The 23,860-nt window shown below is 40.1% G+C and overlaps 1 long non-coding RNA gene across 1 annotated transcript; it reads left to right on the top strand.

Annotated features, from left to right (window-relative positions):
• Positions 1–2,062: 2,062 nt before the first annotated feature.
• On the top strand, positions 2,063–3,441 carry LOC139037392 (uncharacterized). The gene is made up of 2 exons (XR_011490166.1): positions 2,063–2,514; positions 2,904–3,441. It is a non-coding gene; the product is annotated as an uncharacterized lncRNA (long non-coding RNA).
• The last annotated feature ends 20,419 nt before the right edge of the window (positions 3,442–23,860 follow it).

The following is a 23,860-nucleotide window of genomic DNA, read 5'->3' as shown; positions in this document are numbered from 1 at the left end:
TGAGGCAAATGCCTAATCTATAGAGAGGCAGAACATTGGGCCAAAGAGTGTCCAAACCATGACAAGTCTCCTAAAACAGCTTGCTACAAATGCCATCAATTGGGACAATGGGCAACACTCTGCCCTGGGGATCTAAGAGCCTCAAGATCAAGCGTCAAGCCTTCCCTCATGATGGTTCAACAGGACTGAAGCGGCCTGCTCCAGTCAGTCAGCCTGTCACAGATAACCATCACAGGACTGGAGTTAACAGTGCAACTGGATGTGGCAGGTAGGTCCGAGAATTTCTTGGTTGACCCAGGGTCTACCTAACTCTGTCCTGACCTCCTACTCCAGAGCCTTCTCCTCTCAAACCTGTACCATTTGGAGTGTTGTAGGAAAAGCAATTACAGAAAGATTCACCCGAGCACTTCTTTGTTGCTGGGATGGACAAATATTTTTGCACCAGTTTCTGGTGGTCCCTGAGTGTCCTACTCCATTATTGGGAAGAGATATTTCCCTGCTTTTGAAATCTTGCAGCTTTTGCAGTTCTGATAGAAGATGCTTTAAAACTCTCTCTTGGGGGCAAACTACTTTTACCATCCATCAAGTAAAACAATTCCTTAATGGGAGAGGCCATTTATGGATGTCTGATCAAAGGATCCTCAGATATCAAGTAGTACTGATGGAAAAATCCAGGCCTTACTCTATCTCCTTGTGAGGTTCTTAACCCTGCTACCCTCCTGCATACCCCTCAGGGCTCTCTCCTCTTTCACTCTTGCCTAGAAACCTTGGACCACTGGACAAAACCCTGAGAGGGATTGTCAGATCTTCTGACCAATCCTGAGGAAATCTGGTACACCGATGGAAGCAGCTTTGTCTTGGATGGAAAAACAAGAGCTGGATATGTAGCAGTCTCCAATTTTGAGACTGTAGAGGCTGAACTTTTGCCACCAGATACTTCAGCCCATTTGGCTGAGCTCATAGCCCTGACTCAAGCTTTAGAGCTGGGAAAATGAAAAAGATTTAGCCATTTACACTGACTCCAGTTATGCCTTTCTGGTGCTACATGCACACGCTGCTATTTGGAATGAAAGAGGCCACTTGACCACCCAAGGGTCCCCAGTCAAATATGCTGATCAAATCCTTAGGCTTCTGGAGGCAGCCAGGAAACCGCTGAGGGTTCAGTCTCCCACTGTAAAGGACACCAAGCTGGGAGCACAGAAGTGGCACGAGGGAACCAAGCAGCTGATCAGGCAGCTAAGAGAGCAGAGTTACAGAATGGGGACCTAATCGGGGTTGCCACCTTAGTTCCACAGACTAATTTGCCAGAAACTACTTCCTCTACTGAAGGTGAGACTCTTAAAGCTAAGAGTGAGGGCTTTCAAGAAGGTCATATGGAGTGGTTCCAAAGGAGGGACTCCTTTTTCTGCCTGGGAACCTCCAGTGGAAGTTGGTTAACTCCTTACATGCCCCCACTCATTTAGGGAAGAAGGTCCTCCAAAGGTTATTAGAAAGGTGCTTCAGAGGAACAGGCCTCCAAACGACTATAAGGGAAATGGTCTCCTCTTGAACCAGTTAAACAACCCCCAAGGAGCTCAATGACCCCAGCTGGTCCAGCCTGTCCAACGACGTGGGACCTACCCAGGAGAGGACTGGCAGATGGACTTCACCCAGATGCCAGTTTCTCAAGGGTATAAATACCTATTAGTCATGATAGGTACATTCACAGAATGGATTGAAGGCTTTCCCATCCAGACTGAGAAGGCTGAGGAGGTGGTAAAAAAAAAAAAAATCTCCATGAAATTATTCTGAGATTTGGTCTGCCCAGGTCATTACAAAGTGACAACGGGGTATCATTTACGTCTAAGGTCACCGACGGGGTCTCTAAAGCATTGGGCAGTACTTATTACCTCCATTGTGCCTGGAGGCCTCAGTCTTCAGGAAAAGTAGGAAGAGCCAACCAATACTTAAAATCTGTGATATAAAAGATAACCAAGGAGACCTCCCTGGGATGGAAAGAGGCTTTACCAGTAGTTCTCCTCTGCACCTATAGTGCCCCTATGGAACAGGTTGGTCTTTGTCCTTATGAGATGCTATATGGGAGACCTTTTGTTTGTGTCAATGACCTCTTCCTAGATCCAGAGGCTCAGATACTCTGATCTTATACCATGGCCACTGGGCAATTCCAACAAGATATACGCTTGTGGGGTATCAACAGAGGACTCACAACAGTCTAAAGAGTCACTACTATATGCTCCAGGGACTCAAGTCCTAATTAAAGTCTGGAAAGATGGGTCCCCAAAAGCTCAACTCCAGCCCACATGGAAGGGCCCCTACCCTGTAATACTTTCTACTCCCACAGTGGTCAAGGTACCAGGACGTGACTCCTGGATTCACTACTCAGGAGTCAAGCTGTGGAAGAAAACAGAAGAGGACACTTAATACACCTGTGAGCTCCTGGGAGATCTCAGATACCTATTCAGAACTACAAATGAGTGCCATTCTGATGAACACCCCCAAAATTAAGTTTCTGAGGTAAGATTTCTCAGGATAGCTCTAAAGAGTCACACAGCTTGGCAGGGGTTGCACTCCAAAATAGAGAGGAGAGAGATTTCCTGATCCCTGAACAAGGAGACACTAGAGCCATCTTGAATGAGATGTGTTGTTTCTGGGTAAATACCTCCAGCCAAGTTAAAGAAAGTCTCACGGTCCTCAAGAAAAGCATTCAGATCCTGTGGGATCTCAAGGAATGGTCTGGAAAGTCCTCAGGGTGGCTACAGTTTCTCTGTGGGGGATCCTTCTCCTGGTGAGGGGGAGTTTAGAGCTGGCTACTGTCCCTGCTAATCCCTGTTATCACCATATTGATGCTGATTATGATTGTTCCATGTATTACCAGTTGTCTAACCTGTTTTGTCTCTGCCCAGGTCAACAAGCTACAACATGCAGTGGCAGTTCAACAAGGATACATAAAACTACAACCGACCATGAAAAATATCACTCATCCTTAGATGGACACCACTATAAGGACTCTGAGGCCTGAGACTAGCAAGAGGGGGAGGCCCAATGCCCCTTGCCATCCCAGCTCAGCAGGAAGTAGCCAGAGAGGCCGCGACACCCCTGTTCCCAAAGAATTGGGCCTCCCATCTCTTGAGAGGGGAATATTAGGTAGTTAGAATAGGAAAAAAGAGTCCCAAATGGTGTGGCTAAAAGACAAAGAAAGGAAAAAGCCCACAAAAATGGAACAACAGAAAATCCAAGGACCAGAGTGAGAACCTCAGGTGAAACAAACAGCCCTTCTAGCTAGCCAATTTAAATAGGGCAGACTCAAGGGGAGGAGAAAAAGCATATAAAAAGAGAAGCCAAGATTGAACCTCTCTCTTTTTTTGGTTTGGCCACTTTCATGCCTCGAGGGTGTATTTTCCTTTGTTTGCCAAATAAAACTGAGCTGTAACCCAGCTATAACACTGGTCCGCCATTTCAGATCTTTGCTGTAGTGAGACGGAACTCAGGAAATTACACACTCTCCCAACATATCATATGAAATAAAAACTAAATCAAGAAGCCTTTTGCCACATCACCTTAGGGTCTTGGGGAGAAGGCTACCTTGTAGAAAGACCCTTCTGTATCATGGATGACCACATCAGTGGGAAACAGTGATGTGGAGTGCTTATGTAGCAGGATTGCCGGGAATCTCTTGTATCTCCTAAATGATTTGATGTATATCAAAATCAGTTATGCTATCAGGCTTGGGAGATGAATGGGGTTGCTCTTGTTGAGGTTTCAGGGAGCCCTGCTGGGCAAGGACTAAGTCAGAATCACACCCACCTGAAGGCAACAGGAGGGCCTGCAGGGGCAGGCAGCGCTCTGCAGACTTGGTTGCTCCCTAGAGCTTGTTCATGGTGTGGCCTCTGTCTGCAGGGAGCACCGAGCAATGAAATGTCATCTCTGGTCCCAGCAAGGACCAGAAAATAGCTCCAGCTGTTGGGAATGGATGCGGGGTCTCATCATCATGATGCTAAACTCCCCAGTCTGTGAATCCACCTGAAAGAAACTATTTAAATAGGGAAAATGTTTACATTTGAAGGACCAGGTATCATTAATGATCAGGTCTAATTTTTCATTTTGCTACCTAGCACTGTAGGGGCATTGAGGAAGGTCAAATCCATTAGTTACCCAGGGAACTGCCTACTGTGGGTCAACTGCAGTGTTTCCTGCTGTAAGCACTCAGGTGCCCTGAGGCATCTGCATCCCAAGCAGTGCTGGTACCTGGCAGGGGGAAGAGAGAGTGCTTCAAGCTGGAAGTTCAATGCTCCTGCTCAGAAGTGACATTGATCACTCACCACCCAGCTTTCAGAAATTGTCACATTGTATGAATCACATGAAACTGGTGGGGCCAAAAAAATACAGCCCCACCCTGTGTCCCGGAGGAAGGAGAATCAGAAATATTCCAGGGACAGCACCCGTGGCCATGGTGAGTGCTACCGAGAGGGAAAATAAATTGTCATATTGCTGTCTTCCCTTCAAGAAATGGAGGTGGAAGAAAGTTCTCGATGGATGTTATCAGGGTTCATTCCATACAAAGGAAAGCTCAGAGCTGAGTGGAAAGAACTCAGCTCAATTTTTTGCTTAATTGAGGAAGTGAAATACAAAGGTGAGAAAGTCTTGAGGGAGGGAAGCTTAGGCTCCTGTGTGTGAGTAAATGGCTTCACAAAGAGAGGGAGAGAGAGAGGCATCTAATAGTTACAACTGCTGGTGCTGCTGGGTGTTATCCCCAGCAGAAGCCCAAACTTCCCTTAAGTCTGTGACACTGCAAAATGCCTTCTTTTTATTCGCCCTTATGAAGGCTTGTTTATTTGTTTTGAGAAAATTAAAGGGGTGGAGCTAAACATCTATATGGGCCCAGGGTGTGAGGGAGATCCACGGGGGAAACTTAAGTTGAGATTGAAACAAGGACATGGAGATAGGGTCAGTCCCAGGAATTTCACATATTGGTGAGGGTATTGAGTTTCATGCAGAATATGGGATAGAGTACTCAGAACCATTCTATTGATTTTAAAACTCAGCTGAGTCACTTCAGCTTGGATCTGAATAATATTCAAATACTTTGTCTCTCTGGCATCTGGGGTGGTTCAGTGGTAAAGAATCTACCTGTCAACACAGGAGAGGCAGGAGACTTGGGCTTGATCCCTGGGTCAGGAAGATCCCCTGGAGGAGGAAATGGCAAATCACTCCAGTATTCTTGCTTGGAGAATGCCGTGGAGATAGGACCCTGGTAGGCTGCAGTTCATGGGGTCACAAAAGAGTCAGACGTGACTTAGCAACTAAACAAAAACAGCTACAACTTTGGTTGTTTTTGCCAACTTGAAGTATATGCCTGTTACCTGAAACCAAAGAAGATGAGAATATGAGACCTTATAGAATACTTAATAACCAAGAGAAACTGCACAGATTTTCTATATTGATAACAAAGGAACCATGACAATTATATGAGAAAGAATTTTAAAGCATACTTTACACACCTAGGTTTTTCCCAACCAGTTTTCCTCCACAACCAAAATACATAATACTCATGGTCTGCCTGTACCATGATGAGAGAACACTAGATCATTTTAGCCTCAAATGCCTTTTATTTTTTGACGCAAGCCTTTAAGTTCACAATAGTCTGAATTGCTGAGAAAACTCCTCTCAGCTTAGAATATTCTGTTCTATAAGGAAATAATATCCCTTAGCTAAATGTTTTCACACATGGAGTTTTAATCCTTTCAATTTTCAGAAACTTTCATGAAACAAAGGAGGTCTTAATTTTTTTTTTAAGAACATCAAGATATACCATTTAATTTTCCAGATGACTCCTGTAAACAAACATTATTTTGAAAAAGGTATTTGTAAAAAGAAATAAATGAGGCTGTTTTGAAAATGTTCAACGAGGAATGTAATTCCTTGAGCCAGGCTCTGACATGTGGAAGGGCCAGATGCTCACACAAACTGGTGAGACAGCCTCCTTGAAGATGCTCCCACAGCCCATGGCCTCCTCCCCTCTCCTCATCCTATGTGCATGCTGCGCTCAGTTGTGACCCCATGGACTGTAGCCCACTAGGCTCCCCCATCCATGGGATTTTTCAGGCAAGAATATTGGAGTGGGTTGCCATTTCCTCCTCCAGGGGATCTTCCTGACCCAGGGCTGAAACCTGCATCTCCTCTGTCTCCTGCATTGCAGGTGGATTCTTTTATACACTGGGCCACCAGGCAAGCCCTTGTCCTCCTGACACGCATGCCGGGTGGATGTCACTGGCCCCTGCCTCCGTGTGGCTCTTCTCTTTATTCGAGCTAGATCCTCTCTCCTTTTTCCTGAAAATGAGGTGTTGGGGGAGATCGCCCTGCCCCTTGCGTCGGCTCAGCACACTCAGGCTTCGCACTTGATAAAGGGAGGCTTGTCATGTCTAAGTAAGTATTCTAAGTGGGCAGTTTCAGGAAATTGGGTGGCAGTCAATGGACCTTCCCTTCATCTCTTAACATTGCTTCCATGTGGACTCTTTTAGCTTGGGGCCCAGGATACTGGAGAGCTTGTGAATGACAGGAATCAGGAACCTCTTCTTCCCAGCCCCAGCAGATCCCAGGGGCCACAGTCTCTATAAGAAATGTAACAAGAATACTGTGTTTTACTATGTGAAACTTTTGTAAAGATAGCCAAACTTTTACAACATTTCAAAAGTAGCATGCAGATGTTGCTTTATAAAACACGATCACATGTCAGATCAAGCATGAGACCAAATCTTTGAAAAGCAAAGATGTTTAAGTACTTCGATGCTTTTGTGTAGATTTGTAAGTGCAGTGATTATGCTCAAATTTGTAGATAGGAAGGGAAAACATGTAGATTTGCAAGCATTATAAAACTAAATACCAACTTTTATTCTTAGATTGCTATCTCTCTAAAGTTTAAGCCATGAATATTGTTAATTTTTCTGTTTTTCAGTAGTTCACATCACCAAGTCATTTCATTGTGATAGTGTGATGAAATGCAAATGTGCTTTTGAGGAAGATTCATAGGAAACAACACAAATTCCTAAGAATCAGAAGAGACTGATTTATTTGATGTAGTTAATAACTTTTTTCTTCTTAGTGGGCCATAAACAAATTTGATAAGCCTTTAAGAATCATTTTATATCTTTGGTTGCAGTTGTTTTATACAACTATTTTTTTATTTGCTCTGTAAAGTCTCACCCCACTGTGGTAGCTTTGCAATCTTAACTCCAAATAAGTCATTGGAATATGAAATATCATTGTACCTAAGGAGACCAGCATTTTACATGCTTCATGTTTGCCTCAGAAACAGTTGGAAAATTTTTATATGTGTAGACAGATTAAATTGAACATAATTCAGCCTTTGTTACAATGATGGAATGGGAAAAATGTTACTATACATCTCTTTCTAAAGTTTCTTCCTACTTTAATATTGTATACACTTAAACACATATATACATACACAAATGTAAACCTATATATACACACATATATACTTTATATATATATATACTTGTGCACATGTATATATATATGTAAATATATTTGTATATACATATATATTCATATATACAAGTACGTAAGTATATGGGACCAGATTGCCAGCCCAGGTCTGATGCATGAGACAAGTGCTCAGGGCTGTTTCACTGGGAAGACCCAGAGGGATGGGATGGGGAGGGAGGCAGGAGGGGGGGATCGGGATGGGGAACAAATGTAAATCCATGGCTGATTCATGTCAATGTATGGCAAAAACCACTACAATATTGTAAAGGAATTAGCCTACAACTAATAAAAATAAATGGAAAAATTAACTAATAAATAAATATATGGGGCCATTTTTTTGATTCCTTGCTCCTTACTGTTCAATGATCCCTTGGTTCTACTTTGTCACCTGCTGTGTCCTTTTTTCCTGGAAATATGAAGAGGAAAGTAAAAGCTTTGGGGAACAAAATGTGCTACCCCAAAATGTCTCTTTGGAGTGTGGATTATTTTGAGTTGAAAACAATCAAGACTCAAAGACTCAGAAACTTTGACCTTCTCCTAATTGCCTAAAATAATTTACATAGAGGGCTTGTTATAGGAAGAGATCTGTCACCAGAGATTTCTGTAGTGAGTGTTGGCTAGGTGTAGAATTATTTCAGTTGCTCAGCCGTGTCCAACTCTGCGATCCCATGGACTGTAGCCCACCAGGCTCTTCTGTCCATGGGATGTCCCAGGCAAGAATCCTGGAGTGGGTTGCCATTTCCTTCTCCAAGGTGTGGAGAGGAATTCCTTAGAGTTCCTTGTGTCCCCTTGTATCTCTCAAGGCTAAGCAATCATTTTTACCAAACATTTGCCTTTCCATCTGCATGTGCATTGCCTTTTTCCCCTCTGAAGTCCCAGACCACTAACCCCAACACCGTCTTTTGTCTCTAGCTGAAGGTGGGATTTACGGTGAGGGTTTTAACCATTCTGGTGAATTACTCACTGTTCCTGAGTTTCTCCCATATGTGCATATTATTAAGCTTTTGTTTTAATTTTCTCCTATTATGTCTCATATCAATTTAATTGCTAGAGCAAACAGAAGAACCTAGAAGGGCAGAGGAAAATTTCTTCCTCCCCAACAAAAGTAAATGCTTTCTCTAGTTTGTTTTTGGTGTGGTTAAAAAAAAGAAGCAAAAAACTGCTTTTCTTCTACCTGCTAGGTGGCAGGTAACGGTTATTTTCAATTTGTGCTCCCCTACTAATTTGAATTAAGGAGATACCAAGCTGTTAGAAGCTAGATTGTGGAAGTTGTCTCTGTCAACTGCAATCGAGGCAGCAGGAGGAAAGCGACGTCTAATGGGCCCTGAGAGTAGGAAGGACTTGCAAGGAGGGCAGGTCCGTGTCTGCCCTAGGAGAACAGGGGCCTTAAATAACCCTTACCTTAGAGCAATCTTTATTGGAATAAAGAGAGATGATAGATGGGAGTTAGGTAATTTTTTAAAGGCACAAAATTTTGTTTACCGAAGTGTAGCTTCAGAATGAGACTCTTAAAGAAAATTGTCTTTATTCCTCTGAGAAATGTTGGGTTTGCTGATAACACCAGTTTTTGTGTCACTTATGATATCAACTGTCCTACTTTTTCTGGGTCATATTATATACAGAACAAGGTTATGTTTCTCAATTAAACACCACCATTTGTGAGAAGCATGAAGCAAAGCAAGTTAAGATAAAGTAGTTTGAAGTTTGAAACCAAAAAGAATCACACTAATATGGGTGGTTAATAATACCTAATATAGATACGATTCTTTCTTTCATCATCTATTGTTCACACTTTTTGGCCCCTGCATTCTTAAGGAACAAGGTTACATAAAATGGTTAGTGTTGCTTCAATTCTTTATTTTCATCTTTAATTTTTTTCACAGATTGTTCTTAGGATCATTGAAAAATCATATTGAGGAAAACAAAAAGCAGTACTTAATGGTTGTTTACCAAATGTCAGTCTGGATCTTTGAACCACTTCTGCTAAAAAATCGGTGGCTATCTCCCAGATCTTAAAACTTAGGTTTTTGCTTCCATCAGTGTTAGCTCCTATCCATTTGAGTTCAGAAATGACTGCTATCTGATCCAAAATTGTGATTATTTTTCATATTTAAGGCAGTATAGTAGAAAATATTCAGGAAATGTTTTATCTGATATTCAGTTTTCTTTCAGTTAGAATTGTCATTTAGTAAAGTTGAGTCGCTCAGTCGTGTCCGACTCTTTGCAACGCCATGAATCGCAGCACACCAGGACTCCCTGTCCATCACAAACTCCCGGAGTTTACTCAAACTCATGCCCATCGAGTCGGTGATGCCATCCAGCCATCTCCTCCTCTGTCATCCCTTTCTCCTCCTGCCCTCAATCCCTCCCAGCATCAGGGTCTTTTCCAATGAGTCAGCTCTTCGCATGAGGTGGCCAAAGTACTGGAGTTTCAGCTTCAACATCAGTCCTTCCAATGAACACCCAGGACTTATCTCCTTCAGGATAGACTGGTTGGATCTCCTTGCAGTCCAAGGGACTCTCAAGAGCCTTCTCCAACACCACAGTTCAAAAGCATCAATTTTTCAGTGCTCGGCTTTCTTCACAGTCCGCCTCTCACATCCATACATGACCACTGGATAAAAACCATAGCCTTGACCAGACGGACCTTTGTTGGCAAAGTAATGTCTCTGCTTTTTAATATGCTGTCGAGGTTGGTCATAACTTTCCTTCCAAGGAGTAAGTGTCTTTTAATTTCATGGCGGCAGTCACCATCTGCAGTGATTTTGGAGCCCCCAAAAATAAAGTCTGACACTGTTTCCACTGTCTCCCCATCTATTTCCCATGAGGTGATAGGACCAGATGCCATGATCTTAGTTTTCTGAATGTTAAGCTTTAAGCCATTTCATTAGAATTGTCATTAGAAGAATTAGAATTAGACATGACATTAGAAAATGCCATTAGAAAATGACATTACAATTATCATTAGAAGTCTCTAAATGCAGATTTGTTTGGTTGCAAAGCAAAGAGTAGACCAGACCCTCTCTAGGTAGTTCACTTATGACATCAGAGTTTTTGTGAATAAGAACTTCATTTATAGACACTTTGTTTTTTATTATAGTAAAAAGTTTCAAATCTTTATAAAATTTAATATTTAGCGGTGATTCTCTTCTGAGGTTGTCTAATCTCTCTCCAATATGAAACATAAAATAATATGAATTACATGATCTATTTATGGAGATGGATATCAACTAAAAGTTTAATTCTGGATGGATGGTAGCCTAAAATCAAATCCAGATTATATATTTTTAAAATTTCTTATTCTATAAGTAGCAAGAATCATAACTTTTTAAATAAATTCATTTACTTAATTCAAACTGTTGAGTTTAATAAAAATGTTCATTGTACTTTAAGTTATTTGGAGATTACAAGTATAATGATTGTTTACAAGTTTGTATTTTTACTGAAATTCTGATTTTTAAAATTCTTATAAAATATATATTAAACTGAAGAGTAGCTCAAAAAAGTACAGGTCTTAATATTTATTTCATTTCCTCCCTTTGTCTTATTTGTTATAGTTTTTGCACCCAGATACATTTATTCATTAAACCCCCCCTTTCCATTACCACCTTCATTCACTCAATGCCTGCCACCAAATGAAAATTTTTAAGGCCAAATGATCACAATAATTTTAAAAGAAACTTAAATTAACTTCACAATGGCATAGAGTATATTATTTAGCTAATATCATGATTGTAGCAAATGGAATTAAAGAGAGAAAAATTCTAGAATGAGTAGAGCAAAGTTATTAACACAAAGTAGTTAAATTCTGAATTAAATTTGGCAAAGTTATTGAAAATATCACATATTTAAATCCTTTTATTTGACTTTTCTAAGCTCTTCACTTCAATCATCATTTTTTAGCATTTGGTTTTTTGAGAATTACTTGTAATTTTACATATTGAGAAGTTTGACAACCAAAGAAGTTTCGGGTGTTGACCATGACCCTTGATGTATGTACATATGTATGGGAAAATGGAAATCTTAAATGATGAACTTTTGCATTTCCACAAAGTATGGAAACTCCTAGCCTTTAATACATGATTTCTGTTCATATGCATATTTAGAGGCATCTAGATTTCTCCTGGTGCCTAATAAACCCTCTCTTAGTTTTAAATATTCTTCTTTCTTTAGCAGAAGAAATAAACTTTCCAGTGTTTGATTCTATAGGTTTAATTCTTCTTTCTTAAAAGCCATTCCTAGAACATGCCAGGGAATGTGATATTGAGAAACTGAAATTGTTCAGGCTCCTTGCTTTTTAATCTCATAACAGTTCTTGCAATGAGTGTGCTGTCCAGGACCAGTCTCCAAGCATGGATAATGGGGGCCATTTTAATTGTCTTCCATTTGGGCCTTAAATTCTCTGCTTGATTTTGCTGATCTAATTATATAGCGTCTATGTTCATTATGGACTGGGAAGTTTAAGTATGTTTCCTATTGCTAGGATCAAAGAATGACTCATGTATTCCTTTAACCCACATGACTGCTGGGCAGGACCTGCCTCTGAGAAGTGGTGTACTCAGTATCCATAAAAAATGGTGGAACTGGTCTTGCTGAATATATATATATATTTATACATCCATTTTATTACTTATATTTAACTTGTATATTATTTATGTTGAGATATTATTTGACTTATATTGGGTTTTCCCCGAATCAGACCTAGATACAAATATTTGAATGCAAATAACTCATTTAGGAGACGATCATGTAGAGTCTGAAAGAGAAAGAGGGAAAACAGAAACTGGGGCAAGAGAAGTCAGATAAATGTGAATTGATTAATGGTTTATCACTGTGGTAAACTGGGACTTGATTCCATTGGATGAATTTCGGAGAAATTCACCTCTGAACTGTCTTGCCAGGCAATGGGAGCCTCGGACATTGGTGTACAGACCCCACACTGGGCAGAAGATCACTCTGTGGACATCCCCATCCCCCTCACCTCCCTGTCGGAAATCACAATTTGAGGTGCACTCAGGTGCCTCGACGGCAACTGAGATAAGGCATCAGAAGGACTGTTAGTGCTAGTCTAGATTACTTTCATCCTTAGACACATTTCTTCTGATAGAGATTAATCTCCTGGTGGAGTGACCCACATCTTCATTCCTGAGAAGTATGAGTTTCTGGTTATCTCGATTTTGTCGGTCTACTGTGGCTATAATTGTTTTCTTAGTATTTTTACTGAGCATGAGAACTTCAAGAGATGCCCTAGCATGTTAATCAAGTTCCAAGACATATTTCTCCTTGTTCTCAATATGAATCATCATCTCTAGATACTTATGACAGTAATTGCTTTCTTTGTATTCAAGTCTGGTGGTGTAAAGTGCTCAGGATGATTTGGTATCGGTTATAAATTTGAGTTTTCTTTTTAATCTTTTTATTATATCTTTGACTTTACTAGGCCTTCGTTGCTATGTGCAGGCTTTCTCTAGTTGAGGCAAGCAAGGGCTACTCTCTAGTTGCAGTGTGTGGGCTTCTTACTGTGGTGGCTTCTCTTGTTGTGGAGCATGGACTCACCCATGGGCTTAGTTGCCCCACGGCATGTGGAATCTTCCTGAACCAGGGTTTGGATCCGTGTTCCCTGCATTAGCAGGTGGATTCTTAACCACTAGACAACCAAGAAAGTCCCTAGCTTTGGGTTTAATGAAACTCTTACTGTGTCTTTTGGTTGAAGAAGCAACCCCTTCTTCACCAATATAGGGCACTGGGATCAATCACAATTGGGTTGCATGGGAAGGAAGCAAAAATTCCCCAAATAGATGACTGAGAGTGTGATAAGAGCCATTCCTCTTCTGTCCCACAGTTCTTGGTTCAGCATGTCCTAGCTCTTGGGCACACAGCACCGTCTAATTGTCATGGAAATCAGTCCTGAATGTTCATTGGAAGGACTGATGCTGAAGCTGAAACTCTAATAATTTGGCCACCTGATGCAAAGAACTGACTCCTTGGAAAAGACCCTGATGCTGGGAAAGATTGAAGGTAGGAGGTGGAGAAGGGGGACGACAGAGGATGAGATGGTTGGATGGTATCACCGACTTGATGGACTTAAGTTTGAGCAAGCTCCGGGAGTTGGTGATGGATAGGGAAGCCTGGCGTGCTGCAGTCCATGGGGTCGCAGAGAGTTGGACACGACTGAGTGACTGAACTGAACTGAACAATGTTTATACCACATTCTGAAGGAGATTTTCCCAACTCAGGAGAGTGTGTCCTCCTAGTTGTAGCCATAGATGAAACTTTGAGTATTCATTCTAAAATTCAGGTCATGAACTTCTGGATGATATACTGTATGAAAGGACTGGTGAATCTTATGGGTGCATGTTCAATATTACATCTCCTTTGCTATAAAATGACTTCCTTGGTCTAAAGCAATGCTATTTAGTATACTACACCAGTAAATCTGTCAGAATTAGGACAGTAGTGCTTGTGAAAGGGAAAAAGCCCATCATTCTAGAATAAGTTTCAGTTGCAATAAGGATGAATCATTGCTCACTTCATGAAAGAAGATATCTGATATATACAACATGCTCTTAAGTGATTCTCTGCCATTGAAAGTTCAGATATTCAGCAATATCTGTAACTAAATATAAAAGCCTTGGTAAAGCTGAATCCTTGCTTTTGTGCTCATGTATAACCTTTATCCTTGCTAACATATATAGATATTCTGCTCACTGACTAAATAAATGTGCAAGCAATGGTCAAAGACAGAAACCATCTGGTCAAAGATGGGTCAAAGACAAAGACTGACATCTACTGGACAAGTCATCTTATCCACCTAGTTGTTAAGCATCTTCTCTGCAGTAGATATTCTCTTGTGGACATTGATATAAAAACATTCATATTTCAGGTCCATTCACATAGACCCACTTACATTCCTTCTCACTCTAACTCCTTTATTAAATGTTCTAATACTGTTTCTTCTGGTTTCTAATGAAGCCATTTGCCATTGCCCAGCAACCTGTATGTGCCTTTATCTTAACTGCTTCTTCCTCCCTGGAAGGAAATAGGGGAGTGTGTTGCCTAATGTTCTTACCACCGAGACGATTTCTCTTCACCGTGCCCTTAGGACCACCTCTGAGTGGAACTGTGTGTGGAAGTGCCCATTCCTGGCTTTCCCTCAGACACCAAGCTCTGGAGTCACTTAATAAATGGCTTGAAGAAGTACTAAAAAGATACTTCTAGAAAGTTATTGCCAAACTCAAAAGGGATCACTATATACTTCTTTTATAGTGATAAGAATGTAGTAACTTTTCTTTTACAATATAGTGAATGTCCCCCTCCTCTCTGAGATTATTAGAACTGCTAGAAATTTTACTGATGGGACAGGACTCTGATTGTTGTTTAGTTTTTCTTTTACCCTCTGGCATATATATGTGTGTCTTACCAGGGGATCCATTATGTTCTTGATACTTCTGTTCATTTGTTCAATTAGCATAAAGTCATCAGCATGGTGGGCCAGTGAAAGTGAAAGAAAGTGAAGTCGCTCAATCATGTCCGAGTCTTTGCAACCCCATGGACAGTAGCCTGCACCAGGCTCCTCCATCCATGGGATTTTCTAGGCAAGAGTACTGGAGTGGGTTGCCGTTTCCTTCTCCAGGGAATCTTCCTGACCCAGGGATCGAACCCAAGTTTCTTGCTTTGTAGACAGATGCTTTACCTTCTGAGCCACCAGGGAAATCCTGCTGGTGGACCAGTGAGACATCCTTCAAAGATTCAAGATGATTAATTTTTCTAATAGAGAGTAGGGGAGTTAAAATAATCCTTGGAAAGACGGTGAATATGGTTTGATTTCTTTCTCAAGTGAATATAAATATCTTTCCTGATGAGGAAACCACATTCTCTGGATTAGGGTTTGGCAAACTATAACCCATGGGCCTATAATCCAGCTTTATAAATAAAGTTTTATTGGAATACAGTCACAACCATTTATTTAAGTATTATCTATATCTGCTTTTGTGCTGCAGTGAGAGATATGAGTAATTGAGACATCGAATATATGGTTTCCAAGTCTAAAATATTTCCTACATGACCCTTAAAAAAAGATTGCTGACTCCATAACAAGTGCCAGAAGAAGTTGATTTCTGACAAAATATCCCATTATATTTAGCACAACAGCTGCAGCTGGTCTACTGTTCGCTTAAGTTAATGATAACTTATCATCATCCCCATGATCGACTTTTTTGAAACTGTACTGATGTGATGGAAGGGGCTATGGTGGGACCATCACTTCTTACTTTTAAGACTAATATTTATAACTCCATCCATGAGGCAGTATTGTCTCAGATTTACTATCATGGTTAATGGAGATAGTTCTATGGGAACCTTGACTTGACCCTTTGTGCCATAATGACTCTTTTTCCACTGGCCACAGAGGTTTAACCTGTGATAAGTTTATCTAGTTCAGTGATATGCCCTGAGAACAGAGAAACATCTTAGAACCATCTCAGCAAACTGATAAAACTGTATGCAACTGTTTTTGCCAGGAAATTAACTATTGAGTCATTGGAGACTCAGGAGAGTGCTCCCGTATCAGTCACTTTTTCCTGTATCCAGTCTTGTACTTCACCACCCTGCTAGCCTAATGCCCTCAAGATCCTCCCCAACATGGGCTCCCCGTCTTCCTGCTAACATGTCTTAAGCAGGTCTTGCAGCTGTCCTGCCACGACTGAGCGACTTCACTCTCACTTTTCACTTTCATGCATTGGAGAAGGAAATGGCAACCCACTCCAGTGTTCTTGCCTGGAGAACCCCAGGGACGGAGGAGCCTGGTGGGCTGCCATCTCTGGGGTCGCATAGAGTCGGACACGACTGAAGTGACTTAGCAGCAGCTGTCCTGCAAGCTGAATAAGCTGCTTCTTCCAATAGGTGGACAACAATGCAGGGAGGATGCACAGACGTTGATGAGGACACAGGTTTCCCTGAGGTGTGAACCTCAGGTGAAGCCTCTGCTGCACAGTGGCAGGATTCAGTTCAGCAAGACGAGGGAATGGAGAGTGCTCAGGAGCCAGGAGGGCTCAGGGAAAACAGGATTCGCGCTTCTCAAGCATTTGACTAAAGGCCCCCAGCCTTAAGTCGTCAAAGTCTGACTCCTTCTCTGGCAGAGTCCTCCCTTGAGCATAGGGGACCTGCCAAAGCTGTGTATTCTGTCTCCTTTGTGTCTCAAGATCTTTAGGCTCTAATTCTAGACAAAATTAATCAGTCCAGTGTTTCTTCAAGCTGCTCGGGAAACAAATCTGTTCAAATGATGCTACTTGATCATTGACGGACTTGAGCCTGTCATTGTTCTGTAAACTTCTAGGGCAGGTAACTCCACAGTTCTTATAGTAACCTTTGGCCTCCCATCATCAAGTGCTACCTTTCCTCCTGCTGCTGCTGCTAAGTCACTTCAGTCGTGTCCAACTCTGTTCAACCCCATAGACGGCAGCCCACCAGGCTCCCCCGTCCCTGGGATTCTCCAGGCAAGACCACTGGAGTGGGTTGCCATTTCCTTCTCCAGTGCATGAAAGTGAAAAGTGAGAGTGAAGTCGTTCGTGTCTGACTCTTAGTGACCCCATGGACTGTAGCCCACCAGGCTCCTCCATCCGCTGGAGTGGGGTGCCATTGCCTTCTCCAACATTTCCTCCTACCTCACCCCAATCCAGAAGAAATGAGAGTTTAAAGAAGTGTGATGCTACAGCATGCCAGGCCTTATGATGCCCCTACTAATGTGCCACCCACTGTCACCTGATAGCAAGAGGACTGATTACAGAATATCTTCTTCAGGGGTCATTCCAAGAACAAACTATTAGATTTTTTCCTGCAAAAGCAGACCTAAGAGAAAGATGATCCCAGGAAACACACCTGAAGCAGTAGGGACTGTGGCTTAAGGAAAAGTGAAAAGCCAATAATGGGGTTGATGTAAGATGGGTTTTACCGTTGTGGGGAGCTGGGATTCGGTACCATTGGGACCTTTCTAAGCAGCACAGGTCACACTTGCCCCACTAGAGGATGGGGAGGTTGAGACATTCATTCATTGTCCTCCTTTCTCCATTTTTTGAAGATCAGTCCCCAGGAGATGAATGCCTGGATGAAGTGAAACAGTATTCTCTGGTATCAGGGAAAGCCCTCAGGCAGAGAATCGTGAGCAGACACTTAAGGTGAAAGATTGTCACTGTGTCCGGAGTTGCAGCAAGACTTAAACATTAAAAGGATGCTGTGATATGAGGTGGAGTTTCAACAATGTCTAGTTTGTGTATTTACTGAAGTGATGTCACTGCTCCAAAGATTTTTCCTATCTGCATTTGCGCTCGCCCTCCGCACATGCAGTTTTTGGAATGGGCTGTGCTCAAAGGACCAGAAAGTGCTTCACACAAGCTGGAAAGAATGGCACTTACTGTACCTGAGTTAAAAGCTTTTACTTATATAGCCAGGAAAGGTTTTCCCCAAAGCATCTTCCTAAATCCATTTGTTTAAAGTGGCCAAGTGACTATTGTCAGGAATCGGAAACTCACTTTTACATTGGTATGTAGTTGTGTTTTTCACTCTGGAAGCTTTTTTAAGTAGAAAGTTTATAAGTAGAGAAATCTATTTACCTATCTTTTTATGTGCTTTTCACATGTAGGGTGGGTCATCAAGGACTCAATGGGAATCAGGGAAAAAAAAAAAAAAGAGAACCCTGAAGTAAAACTACTAGGTGGCATTTGAGGGCTCTGAGAAACTCTGGTTCTTTATGTCCCTGCACAGACAGGATTCAGGAAGAGATGAAGTGATAGATGAAAAGTTGTTTATTAGAATAAGATGACTGTGATGGTTATAAGTGGGCAGGTGAGCAAAGGTTGTGCTACCTGAGTACTTAGTGGGTTACAATTTTATAATCAAGGAGAAGAGGGGAGAGGGAGAAAACCACCTTCCTTGTTCTTCAAATGTTTCATCATTAACTCCTATATGTCAGGTCGGGGAGATTTTGACTCCATATGGCTCATCTGGGCCAGTCATAGCACTATAGAAAATTTATTTCAGGTCTCAATTTAATGAGGGTCTTTCACTTTGAAGTGCCACGTTTTCCCCTAAATTATTGTGCAGAGAGCATGTCCTAGGGGTCATTAATGTTGACATCACTGGGCAGGATGTAGGCCTCAAGTTTCCACTATTGTTTTATTGTCTTAAGACATGGTGCATACCACCTTTGGATGATTTTGTTGCTAAGCAAGTTGGATTGGTTTTGCTGTTAGACAAGCCTGTCTGGCTTTGATGCTAAGCAACTTACTCAGGCTTCATGAGTCAAGCAAGCCCACATTATTTCAGGATCCTCCCATTGCTTTCTTGAGTGATCAATAAGCAGAGATCCTTGCTGTCTCTTAAAATGTAACTTACTAGAAGTGTAGTTTCCAGAATTGCTTAGACTAGGGAATAGGTTTACGAGATCATCACCATCCCAAGTATTTATTGTTATGTTGCCTTTTGCAATCATCTCCCAGCTACATGCTCTAATTTCCCCTGAATTGAATATAACCTCTGCACAACAACAGTAATTATATTCCTCAAGTGACTCTCAGATTGGAAACCTATTTTAACTTCCAGTTACTTCTTCCTTCAGTATAAACCTGTAACATAGACAGGCAGATCAATGTCTTCTATTATCAGTGCATCTTTGGTTTCATTGTGAGTTTTTAATGAATAGATCATTAAAATTAATGCTTCTCTTCCTTAGACTTCCATAAACTTTTTAAAATAATGAGTTGTATCTCCCACTAGAATTCACAATGATATCTCCATTCTAGGTAAGTTTGGTCTTCCTAAGTTTTTGTTATGAGTCTCAGTCAGACAGACTTTCTTCACATTGGTAATGTCTTTTTCCCTTCTCTCTGTTTATTTATTTATTCCCCCCTATATATCAGGGGTCCCCAAACCCCAGGCCATGGACCAGTACCAGTTCTTGGCCTAATAGGAACTGGGCTACGTAGCAAGAGGTGAGTGGCAGGTGAATGAACAAAGCTTCATCTGTATTTACAATTGCTCCCCATTGCTTGCATTCCATCTGAGCCCTGCATTCTGTCAGATCAGCAGTGGCATTAGATTCTCATAGGAGTGCAAACCATACTATGAACTGTGCATGCAAGGGATCTGTGTTGCCCACTCCAAATGAGAATCTAATGTCTGATGGTCTGATTCTGCATTATGGTTGTTGTTTAGTCACTCAGTCATGTCCCACTATTTGCAACCCCATGGACTACCAGTAGTTTTGGGGCAGCAGTTTGCCCTGTGACCTCAGTTCTGATGGATCTAAGAATAATTGTTGACTTCAGTTGCAGTGTTTTTTTGTATTATTATGAGACTGGAATTGATCTACAAGCTCTTTATATGTCAGACTAGAAACCAAAAGTCATATTTAAAAATATTATGTCAAGTTGCTGGATTTTCATTGCTTTCTCATTCACGTCCTTTGGAGCATCTAACACTAAAATGATATGAGTCATGTAATCTCAAACAGAAAAAAAAATTTACTGGGAATAAAAGAGGGAAGAAAAAGAAGTGACATTTTAAAAATAAACCTCACTGTTATACTTGAATCATTAAATTCTGCTTTCAGGATAATAAGTTTATAATATAGAATCTAACATCATGCAATTGGTCAAGTACACTCCAAAGCTTAGAGATCTTGCTCTCGAGAAATTTGTTTAAAAGTTATTTCCTAAAATAGAACAATGGAAACTTTTTTGATCCTTCAATGAAGGGAATCTACAGTTTTTCTTTTATCATAATGTCATCTGCTTTACTTAATCACACAATTACTCTTATAAAATAACCTCACAACTTATTTTACTTTTTAATATTTCTGATTATTTTGGTAACAATAACAAGTAGATAAATAACTGAAATTATTTTTATTGAGTGAAATGAGAATAATATGGAAGTTTCCATTTTCTACTTTCTTGATGCAAAATAAAATGTCAGAACAGTTGGAATAAATGTTATCGTGCTTGGCTTTAGTATTTATTTCCCTTACATCATCCTTAGAAATTACAGTCTGCTTCAAGTGAATTCCTTCTTGCATCTGTAAATATGATCACTGTTTCTGAAATTGAAAAAGGAGAGTAAAGTCAACCAGAGAACTGAGATGTAGCTTTCCACTAGGAGAAGTTATAGCTATATCTGGGAAATTTTTCTTTGGAAAAAAATTACACCACAAGAAATGATTTATTTAACTCTAAATCAGATTAAAAGCAAATATGCCATCATGAAAACAAAAATGTGGAAGGATATCTGAATGAGAAAAAGTAAATTTTTATTCAACCCAGGTGGTTTGGGAAATTTTCTGAATCATTTGGGAAGCTCCTACAAGCAGTTTAGCCTTTCTTATAACATGTGTTTTATGTCCTAGCACTGCTGTTCACATTCTCCAAATACACCCTGACTTGATTCTAGGTGTTAAATGCTGCTCATTGTATTTGTGGTGCTTGACACTGAGCATTTTTCTTCTCTTTGCTTCAGTCCCTTGAGGACCAGGCACAGACTCCACTATTTCTATACATCATATTCTTTTCACCTTCATCTGACAACTGAATTTTGTTCCATACATATCGTAGTAAATGGAAAGCTCAATACAGTTAGGGAATGGTATTTTCATTTTAAAGTCTGCTTCCATTAGATGCAAAGATGTCTACCTCCTTATTTTTCCAATTGAGTTTTTCATTTACCACATCTTTTTCTTTTGCTTGGATGGAATTTAGATCTCTATAAATGAAGTTAACAAAATGTTCCCAAAGGAGTAATTATTTTAACCTGTGAAAAGAAACATATGCTGTTAGATACCATTTGATTAGTTTCTTGAGCTAAAGAGAAATAATCTAAAATGAAATGGAACTACTTAATTATACTTTTCTAATAGAGTAATTAGTGTGCAAAGCCATTATTTTGATGGGGTTAGAGCTTTTTAAAAATAAAAATATATAAGCATCTTAACATTTCTGAATGGATAGTATTTGTAATATTTGAAGAATTGCAGTCTTCATTACTGGAGGAAACTAGAAAGCAGAAATGTTATCTGTCCATGTAATGTTTTCATGGTTTTCAGAGGATTATTAAACATAATAAAATACATATTTTTGAAATACACTTAGTAATTTATATTTTAAGTTGTGGCCAAGTTAAGACAATTGGATGGCTTTTTCCAAATAGTGTATGATACACAGAACAACATTTAAAATGAGCAAAAAAGAAATGGAAAGAAAGAAAGGTGAAGGGAAGAAGACATTCTCCTGGAGCAAACCTCTGGGATATCATCAGGATACAAACATTTGGTTGTATTTCTCCACTAAATTGACCTATTTTTTCAGTCACCAAGTTGTGTCTGACTCTTTGCAACCCTATGGACCAAAGCATTCCAGGATTGCCTGTTCTTCACTATCTCTTGGAATTTGCTCAAACTCATGTCTATTAAGTTGGTGATGAAAATCAACCATCTCATCCTCTGTCACCCTCTTCTCCTGCCCTCAAACTTTCCCAGTATCAGGGTCTTTTCCAATGAGTCAGTTCTTCCCATTTTGGTGGCTAAAGTTTTGGAGCTTCAGCTTCAGCATCAGTCCATCCAGTGACTATTCAGGGTTGATTTCCTTTAGGGTTCACTGGTTTGATCTTCTTACTGTCCAAGGGACTCTTAAGAATCTTCTCCAGCACCACAATTCAAAAGCATCAATTCTTTGGCATTCAACCTTCTTTAAGATCCAACTCTCACATCTGTACATGACTACTGGAGAAACCATCATTTTAACTACATGGACCTTTGTCAGCAAAGGGATGTCTCTGCTTTTTAATAGAGCAGTATCAGGTTTGTCATAGCTTTCCTTCCAAGAAGTAAGTATCTTTTAATTTCATGGTGGCAGTCATTGTCAGCAGTGATTTTAGAGTCCAAGAAAATTAAAACTGTCACTATTTCCACTATTTCCCTAACTATCTGTCATGAAGGGATAGGACCAGGTGCCATGATCTTAGTTTTTTGAATGTTGAGTTTTAAGCCAGCTTTTTCACTCTCCTCTTTCACCCTCATCAAAACATTCTAGTTCCTCTTCACTTTCTGCCATTAGAGTGGCAAGTTGACCTATCAGTCTCAAAGTTTTTTAGAATAAGCCAAAGCCATCTTGAAGGATATTAAAAAGTAAAGATTGAAAAGGTATGGAGGAAAGAAAATGTATTTTAAAAACAATAAGCAACATTTTAAAAGTTACAAATGACAAATGGCAGTTAAATATCAAACAGGGCTTTTTGATTAATTTGAACTTAGGAACTTATGGCTTATTTACCAAAGCTAAATATATAAATTATACTTTCTAACATAATTGCTGTAGTCTTGATATTTAGCACTGCCAGTGACAAAGATATTCAAGTTAGTGATGGTATTTGAGCTAAGTTATCCAAATAGGGTCATGTTATCAGAAGACATGATTTATTTACCACCAATCTTGTTCTTCAAGCACCTTCATCTGGAAAAAGGTGGGGGAGAAAGCTCAATAAATAACATAGTAATAATAATAATTTAAAAAGAAAGAAGATATTCAAATTCACTGGAAACAAAGAATAAAAAAAATATCTGTGAGATAGAAACCAGGCTCAACTATTCCTATATCAGAGCCCTTTGGCCTGGTAGTAGGGAGCACATTAACTAAATCCATGGCTGATTCATGTCAATGTATGATAAAAACCACTACAATATTGTAATTAGCCTCCAACTAATAAAAATAAATGAAAAAAAACCCCCAAGAAAAAAAACAAAACACCGTAGTTAGGGGTCCACCACTGGAGGCTTATCCCCATTCCCCAGTGGTCTGGCCTGGCTGAAATGAACCAACATTTGATAAGCCAGATTGATTCTAGCATGGAAATTTCTTTCTGAAATGGTGCTTCTCTGTTCATTTGACACTTCTGTTTCAGTGTTTGTTAAAAGACTACAAATAAGTGATTATGCTTTTATCAGCACTGTATCAAGTTTTCCATTGCTCTTTACCTACACAATTTATTGAGTATCTTCAGCCATATTTCAGGTGGATGCAGGCATATATATGCCAGTGTATTTTTAATTTGCATTTTACTGATGACAGATGACTTCAAACTTTTCTTATGTGTTTCTTGGTCATTTTGGGTATCATCTTTCTTATTTGTATCTTCATGATGCTTGTCTTTCTGTTTGGGTTTTTTTTTTTTTCCTTGTATTGGGTTTTTAGTCATATTGAGTGATAGGCTTTTTTAAAAGTATATTCTGTATGTGAACATATTAGCCTTTATGCATCAAAAATCTTTTCCCAACAGTTTGACTTGCCTTTTCACTCTCATATAGGTTCTTAGGATG

This window comes from Odocoileus virginianus, chromosome 11, assembly GCF_023699985.2.
Source record: "Odocoileus virginianus isolate 20LAN1187 ecotype Illinois chromosome 11, Ovbor_1.2, whole genome shotgun sequence".
In the NCBI taxonomy this organism is placed as follows: Eukaryota; Metazoa; Chordata; class Mammalia; order Artiodactyla; family Cervidae; genus Odocoileus; species Odocoileus virginianus.
Note: the sequence above shows the minus strand (reverse complement) of the source record. Positions and strands in the feature narration are given on the sequence as shown.